The sequence below is a fragment of the Pithys albifrons genome, chromosome 6, assembly GCF_047495875.1.
Source record: "Pithys albifrons albifrons isolate INPA30051 chromosome 6, PitAlb_v1, whole genome shotgun sequence".
NCBI lineage: Eukaryota > Metazoa > Chordata > Aves > Passeriformes > Thamnophilidae > Pithys > Pithys albifrons.
The window spans coordinates 57,202,919-57,215,158 of record NC_092463.1 but is presented as its reverse complement, the minus strand read 5'-3'; positions in this window follow the sequence as shown (position 1 = coordinate 57,215,158).

The window sequence follows — 12,240 nt, the reverse complement described above, 5'->3', positions numbered from 1 at the left end:
AGTTGTTTATGGTCATAATAACAAGTAAGATTGTCATGACTATAAGAACTAAGTATTCCATGGAAAGGTCAGCACTGTGTGTGCTCTAGCATTGTGGCTTCTTCGATCTACATGAGTTATATGCCTGTCATCAGAGTCAAACTGCAGAGCTTAACAAATGTATAGCTGAGACTGGATATTAGAAAAGGGCTAGGAAGAAGGAAAATACTATTTGTATTCTGGCAATTCGTGGCAGCTCCCATAACAGTTTAATAATGTAGTCAGCCTCTCATGTCTTCCCTTCTCCCATTTCCAGTAGGATCAGCCAAGCTGTTTATTGGAATATTGGAAGAGTGGAGTTCTGTTTAAAACACCATAAAACAATCAGATTAAATATCCAATAGTGTCTTAATTTCCCTGAGCAGCAGAACATTGCCATCTATGGCGTATTGATACAACCCACATGTGATCAGATTTGTAGAGTAACATCCTGTTCCTCAGAGGCTGAAAGTGGCTGCTCCGAAGGCAAAGCTTCTGTGATCATTTATGCCCTTGTTAAGATGCAAATCCTGTCCCTATGGAGTTGTTATTCTGGGCCATTCTTGGCTCCAAGCTTTTCCTGTGCTACTGAGTGAAGATACTGTTTCTATATTGTCCAGAGCTGTCTATCAGTGAATTCCTCTGTGTCTGGGTAGAAATCTCCACTGCTGTTGAGCATCCTGGGAAATAGAAGGCAAGGCTAAAACCCTTTCATGAAAATTAAGTGACCAAGCAATGCAATACAGCCCTGTCTCTGTGAGATTGCCAACTTGTGCCAGCTTTGGTCAACATTATTCTTTGCTCAGAGGTTCTTCAATTAGATCAGATTTTCTAAAACACTGTAGTCGTGGGCGTATACAAGAAAGAAAGGAGAGAAAACATTTTTAGGTGGTGCTGGTGTGTTGTTATAGTAACTTCAGGAGTCTAGGAATCTGAGGCAGAACACTTCAAACAGTTGGCCTCTTGCAATTCCCCAATGGCCAAGTGTTCCCATTGTGTTATTTCTACACCACTATCTCCTTTGTTGGTGATTTAGCAAACTTAGCATACAGACTGAAGGTAAATTATAAATGACTGGTTTGGGCAGGCCAGAGATCTATCTGCCTGGTGCTTTTTATCCAGCAACATCCAAAAGGAGGAGGCTAGGGAAGAATGTAAACACTGATGCTGACCCCAGTCCTCTCCTGTCTCCCAAGCCTTTGTGTCTCAGACCTTCCTCACCCAGGAATGGTTTCTATGTATTAAGTCATCTTCATTGGATTCTGTTCCAGGAACTTGGTCATTACTCTCTGAGCCTGTTAACTTTTAATATCCAATATTAAATTGAGTTAAATCAGAAGATAGGTTAGAACTGGGGCTATTGGATGAAGTAATGTAGTTCTGTTCTTGTTTCAACCATTATCTCACTATGAGACTTAGGGAAATCATGTAATCTCTCTAAAGATTTAAAATTCTTCCTTGTAAAGCATGAATAGTACTTAAAAATCATGAAAGCATTTTCTCACTCCATACAGTGGCAAAATAAAATATTATCATCTACCATTCTCATCAGTGTCCTCTACATCAAAGCAGCTCTGTGTGAAAAGCATAAACATAAAAGGAGAAAATTTCTTCCATTTAGATAAATTGCTGAGAAAGGATGCAAGAAAGACTCTTGTGAGATGGTATGATTTTGCTTGAACTCCATATTTTAAGCACCTAAATAACATTTCTACCCACACATTTGCATCAGGTGTAACATAAGGCAAATTTGTAATTTCTGTACCCTTGTCATAAGAATCTAAAAGTTGTGAAATTGGTTACTCTCAGTATGTCTGCAAAATTTACTCCATCTCGGAGCATAGATTCTGAACTATAAACAAAAGCTATTTAAAGGTTTCATGCTAATGCCAAAATTTCATAGAATAATGCAAACCCCCTAGAAGCCTGGAGGCTGAAATTAACCCTGTGCTACAGAGAGCCGAATGTGCAAAACCTCCCCAGCAATCCTGCTGTTAGTGAGGCTTTACAGGGAGCACTCTGGACACAACCAGCAGTGACTGGCACAGAGGGCAAGTAGGAGAGGTACATACTGACAGCACTGCTCAGCATGATCCAAAGGTGACAATCTAAAGGCTACAATTTTCTGTGGATACTTTCCTAGGCATGTGAAGAGCTGTCTCTGGAAGTTGTCTCAAACTAATGGGGTTGAAGAGCCTCATTCTTGGTTCATGCTTCTTCCTTGTTCAGGCTCTGAAAATCCAGAAGTCTTTTCTTTATTTATCCTGAATAACTTTATTGGTCTTTATGAAGCATACCATGGTACTTACCATGTTCTCTTAGAGGTCCTCACTGCAGGGTGACAATGTAACTCCTGCTGTGCCTGCTTTTTCCTTAAGTACAGGCACTGGACATAAGAATATCACTTTTTCACAGTCATTCTGTGAAAGCAGTGAAATGGATTGTATGGGGATGTTGTGTGGTCTCCATCCCTGGAGTTTTTAAGTTCCAACTGGATAAAGCGATGAGCAGCCTGTTCCACTTGGACAATAGAGACAAGCAGATCATATCTTTCACATCTTGAATAATTCTCTACTACTGCATTTGGTATGTGTATGGCCAGACTTCACAAACGAAGATCTGGGCAGGGCTCTCCCCATGTGGGTGTGCCCTTCCAGCCTGCACAGTGGATTGTTTAGGTGAGGCACAGCGTGTGCAGAACTGGCCCCACTGTTTAAGTCCTGAGGTCCATCTGCCACGGCCGAGTGAGCTTGGACAGGTGACACTGAAGTCCTCGGGACAGAGTCCATAGATTTTTCTCTGGCAATGCTTTTAGTGAGTGACCTTGTTCTCACTAAATGAAAAAAAAGGTCTAAGGTGAGCAGACTTAAGAGGGATTTCTAGGATGCCATCCCAGAGGCCTCTACCATCATTAGGTAAAACATCTTAAGAGTCAGGATTTCAGAAATAATATTCTCCTTTGTATTCTCCTCTCCAATAAGGTTACACGCCTTGCTAAGGGTACTGACATCAGGAATATTTCGGCTCAGCATGTTAGTTTTTATTTTCCATTTCTGAAGGCTTACAGAATTTTTTGCAGTATAACTGGAACAGTCCTTCATTTCTGCTACTGAGCTGGATTGTGCTCTCTGAGCAGCCAAATTACTGTTAACAGATTGTTTGAATGTTTCTAATCTGTTTTGATTCAAAACTGAAACAGATGAGCAGAGCATACCTTAAATGTCAGTTTAAAATAACCTGGCTGTCTTCAATGTAGTCCCTTGTGGTAGTTTAACTGCTGGTGGGGATAACATCTTAATTTGCTAGGGCTGTCTTCAAAGTAGCTGTTCAGCTGTTCTGTGATGGGAGGGATGGGATTCACACTTCCGCCTTAGAGGCCAAAATATTGACAGTACTGCCCATCCTCACAGCTGCCATGACTGAGTTCCCTTTCCTTTATTTTTCACAGTTTCTGTCTGCCTTCTTCCTCATGTTCCTCTGTGAAAGTGTGACTACTACTGTCTATGTTACCAGGTATTTCTGCAGGAATTCCTAACCAGGACTGCTCTGCCCATCACTGTAGTTTGCTCTCTTAATTTCTGTACTGGCATTAAGACAGTCTTGCTATCTTGAGAGAAACAGTGACATCAAACTGAGATTTAGACTAGAAGTTCAATGTACTTGTAGAAACACAAGGGTTTGGAAACAATACCTGAACATGTTTGCATAAATGAAAAAGAGTTAGTTTACACACCTGTAGCTCACTGCTTTGTTACCTGTGAAGACAGCCCTCTTTTTTTAATAAGCATTGAAAACCATGACATTATTTTCATGTATTCATTCTTAAATATAATACATAGGAGGGTAAAACCCAGCAAATATGGTGTATAGGCATAAAAGAGAGGATGCTCTACATTCCTAAGAGGCAGTACGGGATGACTTTCAGATTGCACCTTTTTCCACGAGGTTTTCTTTGTGTAGGGCATATGTTTAAGGAACATCCATCAGCATGTATTTTCCAGGGAAAACACATCCCATCAGACAACATGCTAATGAACAAGTTGCTAAATGTGAACAGTGACAGAGAAACAAGTCAGGCTTAAAAGCCTTTGAGATGGTTTTGCATGGTTTAGTGTAGCAGGCTGCAAATGTTACTTCAAAATCATAACTGACTTTCCTGACACAAGAACATGAACTGATATGGAATGTGTCTTCCAATACAATGTCTTTTTCTGAAGGCAGAACTAGCTAACTCAAAAAGCTCATCATTCTTGCACTGTTTTTCACAGAGAGCTTTTTCAGGAACATATTACTGACTGAAAAAAGGAGAAATCAGAATGCTTTGTCTTCCAGAGTAACCCTGAAATAAATATCCTGGAATCTTATTAAAAGTAGAATTAATATATCTAAATAAGTAAACCAAACTGTGATTATGATACTTGCCATTTCTGGAAAAAAACTATGAGGGAAGAATGTCTGAAATCAGATACTACAGCAATGTTTGAGGAACTAAAATCAGTATTTATCATGTTTGGGGGGGGTTGGATGTTTTTGGTTTTGTTTTGGTTTTTTACCATGTGAAAGTTGCATTTTTAAAACACATATACAGGAATAGTTCCTGCTTTGCCTGTATTTGTAAATACTGAGATCTTCAGCTCTTGCAAGTGAGGTGACAGAGAAAAAGAAAATGCTTTCCTGATTTCTTGGAGGGTTTTTGTTTTGAATTTTCAAGGAATTTGTCTCAGTTTCATTATCTTCTGGATCTCATTTTACATTCAGAAGTCCTTCTCAGCTGTGACAAAACTTCATGTTTTTAGAAGATATTAAAGGCAAGTGAGCTCTCTTAAGATACAAGGTTCCAAATGAGGAACAAAAAAAGTAAAAACTCAGAAAGCCTCTTGCTGCTTTTGAACTTTAAGCAGTGCTCATGTTCTGATCACTTTGACAATACTAAGATAGTTGGTAACAATTAAAAACTGCTGAATGCATAAAGTAAATACAGTGATATAAGAATCTAAAAACATTTTAGTTTAGAAGCACTATTATATAACTTTGAAACTTTTAGTTATTTCAAGAAGCACCCTTAGAGCATTGGCTGTTAATGATTCTGAATCTTTCTATTCTTCTTGTATTGTTTGAATAGGTCACACTGTCCTACTTTTAAAACAGATAAACACTATGGGGTTTTTTCCCCTCCTTGATATCCTGCAGAGAATGACTTGCAGTTCAGTCATGTCAAGCATCATTTGTAAGTGTTTATCTACTTCTTGTCACGTTTTCATCTGGAGGAACCCAGCCAAGGAGGAAAGTTTTCTTGTAGTAGGAACTCTCCTTACAATGAAGAAAGTCTGTTTCCCAGGGCATTTTCACACGCAGTGTCTGCCTCTGAATGTCTGTCCTCCTCCTTTGTGCTCTTTGCTTTCATGGATGCATGTTAGCAAAGAGAAGTTGACTGCAAATTAATTGCTTTGCCTTTTCTCACTGTTTTATCCCTATCCCAATAACCTGCCACATGGTGTCCAATACAATGTTAGTTTTCCATATCTCCAGTGGAGTAGATCTCAAGCTCTTCAATCAAAACATCTTCACTTCATTATGATCACTCTTAAAATTATATTTCTAGCATCAATTTATGAGTTATTGATTAAAAAAAAAGGAAAAAAGTCTCTATTTCACAGCTTTTCCACCCTCAAGTCTTGCTATACAGCTGTAGCCTTTGCAGATTAGAAAAATACAAAATGAGACAATGTTTCTCTTCAAAGATGCATTGTCATTTTCCTGGTATCTTCATACTAACAGTATGATTTAAGTTTTTTAATGTTTGTAAAATTTGCTTTGTAATAAATTTAGCTATTATCCATCTGTGTAACAACACTTTAGAAACAATATTTAAAAACTGAACACTAAAATGCAACTTTGTAGACAGAAAGTTTGGATTTTTGTATGTGTCAGCACAGCAGGCTGACTTTTTTCCAAGGAAATCTAGTTAGAATAATGTCTTGTCAAGAGATCAAGTACAGAGCTGAAATAAGCGTTCCTTGCTTTAAAACATCTGATCTGGATTAATTGTCCATTAAAACATCAAATCAAATACAAAAGCTCTTGTTACTCTGCCAGAGTCTGTGCACAGTGTAACAGGATTTTTGCCTGGGGACAGGAGAACCTCAAACTGAAATGCATAAACCAAAGAACTGGAGATGTGCTTTATTTCTTGTGTTTGCATTTTATAGGGAATAACTCCTGAGTACTGTGTTACCTCTAAGAGAAATATTTTGAACTTCGAGCGTGACTCTGAACCTTGATGCTTCTGTTGCTTTGTGGATTTTCTTTATAAAGAACTGCGTGAGGACAATACTTCATATTTTATGCATCCTGTCATCCTAGGGAACTATAATGTAGACAGTTAATTAAAATTAAGTTTGAAACAGCCATGCCAACGTTACTTTAAGAGAGTTTGCTCTCTAATGTGGCTGACATATCTATCAGTCTGCATTGTTTAAAAAGAAAAAAAAAAACAACAAAAAAAATCCCCAACAAAAAAATCCCCAACCACCCAGTCCCCCAGCAGTGCATTTCTAATGGCTGAGAGCATATGTGGTGCTGGTAAGTCACCCAGGAAATGAGAAGCAAGCCTTTTGGTTATTCCATCAGACAGCAGCTTAACAGATACTTCAGTAGAGGGAGGGAAAGGTTACATGGGCAGTTGAGTTTCAATTTACATTTTTAATACAGGGCTTATAAAGGCTGCTGGATTACTTTTTTTGTTGTTATTTTCTCAGAGGAGTTGTCTTATTGTCTGAGTTATGTATAGTGAGGAACAAAGGAAAAACACTTGTCTTTTTTAGGAAGCATCCAGGTCTTGTCTTGCACATGTGCCTTGTCTTTAGATACAATTTAATGGTAATAACATTATTTTAAAATGCAATTACTGGCAATAAAATAAATTCACTGCAAATTGTTCTTAATGTCTTTGGGTGCATGTTAAAATTGTTCCCAAAAGGGGCAGCTCTGAGGACTGTCCCCCATCTGTATGTGCAGAGTTACACAGCTGGGTGAGGCTTTCCTGCCTTCTGCCCACCTTGTTGCTGCCTTTCAAAGGAGAGGGACAGTGGTCACTCTCACTGGAAGTAAATCAGGGCTCATGGAGTTATTAATTTATCCTGTAGAACAGGTACTTTTATTGTCAGTTGTAATGTCTTTACACTGTAATAGAAAATTAACTTCTAGATAAGTAATAACAGATGTTTTAAGCCTTGGCTAACCCTGTGCTGGCTGTCCTGATAGTGATATCAGTGGGAGTTTTATTATTGAATTCTAAAGCAAGACAAATATTAAGGGCTTTGAAATTCACATTAAAGAGTAGTTATGTACCTGACAACTGCAATCTTGTATAAAATATTGTTTAAACAGTCTTAAGAAAGCAAACTGATCAAAAGGAGATACTTAGACTGTACCCTTAACATGGCTCCCTTTTTCTGTGGGGGAAAAAAAAATCACAAACAAAACAGAATAAACACAATAGAAACCACTACTTTTAATCAGAGCTCTCATTTGTCTTCCTGACAAATCTGAAGATGCTCTTTGTCAAAAAAACCCTCCAAAAACCCCAAACACAACAAAATAAATAACCCCAACAAATGAATTTTTTTTGGAAGCTGGAGCAGCAGGAACATTTTCAAGCAAGGTGTGAGAGGGGCACCTAAAAGAGTCCTGCCTGAGAACAGTGGGCTGATAAGGTTACTCGGAGTCACACATCTGGGCAGGTAGAGAGCTCTTCCACTGTTCTTAGCATTTAAACACTTTTCCCCTAACTTTTTTGCTTCCTCTGGATCTAAGATTCCTTTTGATCTGAAGCACAAGTGCAGCCTGTGTGTAGTGGGTAGCCTTGGCCAGCAGCACAGCGCCCACCCTGCTGCTCTCCCACCCTCCTCCTCAGGAGAACAGGGGGGAAAAGGATGGGGAAAAAGCTTCTGGGGCAAAATAAGGACAGGGAGAGAATTCAACCATTTCTGTCATGGGAAGAACAGGCTCGACTTGGGGAAATAAAGCTGTTTCCAATGAGAATAGATTTATATGGTTAGAAGAAAGGACAGATTAAAGCATCAGCTTCCCTCTGGAGCAGTGCAGGGGGATGGGATGTGGGAACCGCAATGGTTTATCTGTGCAGCCTGTCCACTCTCTCCCTTGCAGCAGCCTGGTCCACAGGGGAACTCCTGCTGAGCCTTGTCTTGTCCCTTGCTCTGACTGCCACGTCACAGGGCCATTTCTCACACGTTTCCCTCATCCCTCAGTGCCCCTTTTTAAAATATGTTTTTGCTGAGGTGCCTCCACCTGCTTCCCCTCACATCCCTCCTTGCCCCTCTGTGCCCACTCACTGCTTTAGTGCATGGATTATTCACAAAAACAAGGCTGTAAACTCATCCCAGTGTTAATGGAATGACTGAAAAAAAAGGGAAAATCATATTTCTGTATCACATATTTCTATACATTTTTGGAACTTCATTTTTCAGCATTTTTCAGACCTTGTCCCTTAAAGTGCTAAAATGTATTTCTTGTTTTTCCATGAAAGAGAGCGATTGCATGTGGTCCCTGTTTTCAGTCTGCAGTGGGGTTGATGGGAATGAACAGTTGTGGAGTTGTGATGCTATGAGCTCAGGAATTGCCATACTTTGGATTAAAAGAACGAGGCCTTGGTGTGCCACACCTCTCCCTCCCTGTGACATAAGCTACACTGGGACATCCCCATAAACCGTGACCACATACCCTTGTTGGGAGGGTGAGGAGAGCCTCCTTTTTCATCTTCAAAAAGCCCAAGCAAACACCAAACAAACAAAAACTCAGAAACAAAAACCTCATTTAAATTTGTATTCTTTTCCCCCCATACAATTTGGGGAATTCTTAGCTTTTATATTCTGTGGGGGTAAAAAATCCCTGTTCATCTTCACTTTCTGTGAAAATGCACTTTATTTGTATTTCACCAATCAGCTCCATGTTTCCATTAAACAGGCAAACACAGGAAAAAGATTCTGTCAGTTTTTCAGGAGCCACATTTTTTTCCTTTCACTTACTTGATCAAAAAGTTTTCTTCTTAGCCTCATAGAAAATTCTGTAAACAGGGTGTTCTGTGGAGCAGCAGTTATCCATGAGTTGCTCTTACATCAACACAACCAACACTCATTTGAGATGCCTTGCAGATAGCTGCGGGAGTGTCAATCATTTGAAAGTAGGTATCTTTTTATAGAATGTTTCTCAGGCTGTCTTCTTGAACTTTCCTTTGAATTTTTGCATAAAATAAATTAGTTCTTCCATCAGCCAGTAAATTAGAAGATTGAAGCAAGTAGCTGTTCAAATCAACATGTTGTTATCATTAGGTACCTCAGATCCATATTAAAATATGGATATATTAGCTGCTTTTCCTCATCATTCTCTTACACCTAATCATAAAGCTGTCGTAGTTGCATGATTTGCAGCTGAGCTGTAACAAGGGCATCAGTCTCCTCAGGCTGCTGTGAAGGCACAGCCTCACATAGTTACTCTGGCAGTGATGTGATTGAACTAGAAGATAGAAAAAGGCTTAATGAAATAATGTTCTGGTCAGACAAAGCAGCTCAGGAAAAAAAGAGGGTTTCCTTTTGTTCTGGACATTGTTTAATCTTCTGCCACTTAGCTTACATATAGCTTTGTGCAGTTAGCTTTGATCAGCTTCAAATGTGAATGAAAATCTGTCTGTTGGTTTCATGTCTCTCTCAGAGTGCCTTCCTGGTGTGCATGAACTGAGGTGTGAGCAACTTAATTTGAATCTGTTTTCCCTACATTTGAAACTACCTATTCTTAACACTTTTTTTCTTTGATGCATTTAGATCTGCGACATGAAGAACCCTTTCTGTAGAGATATTGCTAAAAGAGAGTTCGAGAAGTGTTTAAACAAGGCTAGAGTTTTTAACTTTGATTTATACTTAACAAGATTTAACTTTTATTTTTTGTGTCAGCTAATGTGTCCTGGTTTTGACTAAAAAGCCACTGTCAATGGTTAACAAGTCGATCATATATATTTATATGTAGAGGGAGAGATGATCTCTTGTCTTTGTAAATACAGTATTATTAAAGTATCCAGTGTGTTGTATCCTGGAGCCCAAATAGGAAAAAACACTAGGTAGGAACAAGGACTTGAGGCTCCCATTTTCCAGTTGCTATTAGATAACCTGCTCTCAAGCTTCCCTGTTGCACATAGAGCTTCTGAAATCCCCAGGACCAAATAACCTTTTCCTGCTATTAAATACTCAGAAAATTTCATGAAACAGGAGCTAACAGGAATGTCAGAGGTACAGCTAAAAGAGCCTCTTGTAAAGAATTGCATTTTAAGTGCTTTAGGAGTTGTCCCACAAATGCTCCTGTCAGCCTGTCTGGGCAGAGGTGTGTGGAGTAATAGATGCTGCTATGCCAGGCAAGACAAGAAAAATGATTCCATTCAGGCAAGGTTTGTTTTGCTTGGAGGGAGCAGTTCAGGATAAATGGTGATTTGGGGACATTATCAAGTTCCAAAGTTGGGAGTTTGATTTAATATGTTGTCTTTTCTGCACAAAACAAAGAGGGCGTATGTGCTATTAGAATGCACAGGTTACAAAAAGGAAACACTGAAAACTTGAACAGAAGAGCTTTAGCAGAAGTTTGACCTCATCTGCAATGGCAGGTCATGGAGAGTAGAACAAAGGTGACTTCCAGACAGGCAGGAATGAGTTCAAGTCAAGATTTTAGGCTCTGCATGTGCTCAAGCAGGAAATCCATCCATTAAGAAATCATTGATAGTAAAGCTGTTTCATAGGTAAGGTATTCGTGGATTATTTATAAAAGAGAGCCTGTTTTTCTGTCAATAAGAGCCTTTTCTTCCAGTCCCATGAGCCCCTCAGTATTGTAGACTGACTCCACTGATGGCAATAAGGGGTGAGTTTGCCAATGAGTTGAGTGTGAAGGGTCTCTAAAAGATCAGAGAAGTCTGATTGTATTGCTCAGAAGTGTAAGGACACTTAGTGTCCTTTGTTGAATAGTTTTCTTTAAACACAAAGGCTCTTGCTTTCTAGACTTACATTGAGCCTTATATGATGTGCAAGTGTCATGACTGAGTTTCTGTATGAACTTTAGGCAAGAGGAGCCACAGCCTTCTCTAGCAGGACTAGTACAAGTGGTGCTACAATTACAAGAGGGAAGAAAAGGATGATGGAGTAGATAATTCTTAATATATAAATGTGGTGAAACAGCTGTTTAGACAAACTTCTTAATAAACAGGGCACAGCAGAAAAGAAGGAAATTGTGTTATTTTGTCACTGACTAAACTAGATGAGATATATAGATATTTCAAACTATCCTCATCAAGGTTGTTACAAATTGATGTTTGAACTGAATTGCTGATATAAAAAGCACTGAAATCAGTGTACTTCTGAAAGGAATTAAAACCACTGATAATGATTCAGAAAACCCACTCTGTATTGAAAAATTCATAAGTTTGAGCAAAGTGTGTTTTTTCAAATGCTTATAAAGGAAGATTGGATAAAAATATTCCTCTTTTTTATGCTTCCTGGGTAATTGGTACAACTGTGTGTGAATGGATGCTGCTTCAAACCACTCCAGCTCTGTAAAGGAAAAGTCCCAGAAGGCAGCAGTATCTTTAAATGATGTAAAGCTCTGTGTCACTGAAAGCTGTCCATAAGGATATATGATGCTGTATGTTGGGATGTACACTGGTGAAATGGCCTTTTTATATCCGTGCCTGTAGCTCAGGGTGTATTCAGAGACTTTTGGCCATGGTTTGTGGTTTTACCTCTTAAGTAGCTATGCAATGACTGACAAAAAAACTGCTGAAGTCACTGAAAACTGTTGTTTAAAATTGCACTGAAGTGGGCCAGGTCTTGTAAAATCTTGAATTGAAGCTGATGTCATGGAGCTTAGAGATAGTAAATGGTTTATAGAAAACTTTTCAGATCTGCTTGATTTTATTTTCCTTCCCTTTCCCTCAAGGTCTCTTCCTTCAGAAGTGTGCTCCAGCAACTGATTTTTAACATGTAAGAGGACAAATGCACCTTCTATCTGCAAGGTAATAATTAAAAAATCCTCCAAACCAACCAACCAACAAACCAAAAAAACTCAACAAAAAAATTATACCAGCTGCAATCAGAATTGAAAGGGAAAAAATACCTGACAGTAATCACCTTCATGCAGAATTTGGAAGGACTTTAAGGAGAGATTGAT